Consider the following 2259-nt stretch of genomic DNA (forward strand, 5'->3'; position numbering starts at 1 on the left):
AAAATAAAGTAATCTATTATTATATCCATAGGCGGATATTTTTAGTATGAAGTGGTAAAGAGTGTGATGTGCTGAAAAAAGAGAGAACAATACTTGAAGTGTAGTTTCATTCCAGTGGTAAATATCCGTGTAGAAATTCGTGCAAAGTAATCCTTGTGTGAATAATCCGGAAATTTATGTTGGAACGAGAGTTGATATAGCATAGATAGCAGAGGTATATATATTCCATATTGCGATAGAATTTTGCTTGTTTACTTGAAGAATGTCCAAGTCAAGTGAAAAGTTAGCGGTAATTAGGTCAAGTCAAGAAGATAGAATGTGAAAGGGGATAGAGGGGATATAGAGGCGGAGAAAGATAATGATATATTTATGGTCAGTTGGTCTTAACAGGGTAGAGGGGTTGAGCATATAGAGAGAAGGAGGAATAGGGGGATGAGGTTAAAAGGTCTAGTGAGTAGGAAGGAATGCGTGTGTGTAGTATATAGGTGGTGGGGGTATGGGTGATAAACCAAGGACAGAGATAAAGGAGAGGGATGGGTGGGAAAGGTAGTTAGTAGTATCATATTTTAGGATGCTGCCAAGCCTATTTATAGACGGTGGAAAGATATTGAAAGAGGTGACGTAGTCTGTTTGTGTAGGTGGTGTTCTTGTGAAATTGAGAATATGAGAAATAGATTTGTTGGTACATGTGTGGTGAGATGATCGAAAGGAAATAACCCTATTCAAAAGGATGGTGAAAGATGGATGTTTTTGCCAGGTTGAATAGGTTGCCTGTGGGGGGTTGTGTTATTATGTTGCGTGATCATTTGTGCAATTTTGCTTGTGTTAGAACCTGAATGTGTGGAAAGACCGGTGGTTGCAGTTGCTAAACGCTTCATTATATCGATTAAGTAGAGTGGGAGAATTGTATTTTAAAATATGGAACGCCTCCGTTAAGCATAGCTTGCAATTGGAGCGCTGACCCTGGTATGGAGTTCCAGAGTCTAATATGGACCATTTAAAGGTGTATTGGGTATTTTTGTTTTTGAGGTGATGAATATGATTAGCTAATGTTGTAGATTTACTGTGTTTGTCGTATCTAAAAGAGTGCATGTGGGCTGCGTAGCGATGTTTAAAGTTTATAGTTGCACCAATGTACGTGGCAGTAGAGTTATGTAATAGATTTTTGACGGTGCATTTATATATTACATTGTATCTTGCGCAATGTGTTTGAAGCAGACAGATAGTCCCGGAGCGACAGTTACAAGTGTAGGAGGCTAGAGGGTTGCGTATGCTTGTGGTTGAGTTATTATTATTGGAGGATATGTTATTAGGGGCTGTGTAGGAAACTAGATTAGTGGAATTATTGTTATGGCTATTAGTCCTATCAGTGTTATTATTGGTATTGCTATTATCTAGAATATTAATGGGTTGGGATCCATTGTGGTTTTGTTCCAGTGTACGAGCGTTAGTGTTAGAAGAACGTATATTGATGTCCGTGTTGGGTGTATGTGTGGGTCGGGTGCTGGTGTTAGCATAGCTACGGTTGCTTAGGTTTTGGTAATAGAGCGAGAGTTTATGTTTGTTAGAAGCTGCTATAATAGATTCAAAGTTAGGCTGTGGTACACCTCCCATTCTCTCTTAACACTAGGAACCTAGCCAAATCTTTCTTTAAAATACTAGATTCTAACTTCCCACGACAACACAAATACCACTCTATATTCTACAGATCCACTTTAAAATTATCGTATTCTACCACTCCTAACTTTGAATCTATTATAGCAGCTTCTAACAAACATAAACTCTCGCTCTATTACCAAAACCTAAGCAACCGTAGCTATGCTAACACCAGCACCCGACCCACACATACACCCAACACGGACATATAAATTTGTGTGTTGGATGGTATCATATTTTAGCACCCCTGTTTGGCAATTTGACAAAAAATATGACTCTATCTAAATACAATATCATATGTTTCAACACAAGATTTTAAATAAAGTATCTTTCTAAATATAGTGAAGACAACAGTATCTGTACGTGAGTGTATGTGTGTTTGTATGTGTGTGTGTGTGTTTCTGTGTGTCTGTTTGCCTGCCTGTCTGTCTGTCTGTCTGTCTGTATGTATGTATGTATGTGTGAATGTATGTATGTTTGTGTTTTTGTGTGGTATCTGATTTTTATTACAATTGTTGTACCAAATTTAGCAAAATTTTTAATGAATCAATGATGTAGTCATATACATGCATACATACATACATACATACATACATATATATA

Source organism: Octopus bimaculoides, chromosome 3 (assembly GCF_001194135.2).
Source record: "Octopus bimaculoides isolate UCB-OBI-ISO-001 chromosome 3, ASM119413v2, whole genome shotgun sequence".
In the NCBI taxonomy this organism is placed as follows: Eukaryota; Metazoa; Mollusca; class Cephalopoda; order Octopoda; family Octopodidae; genus Octopus; species Octopus bimaculoides.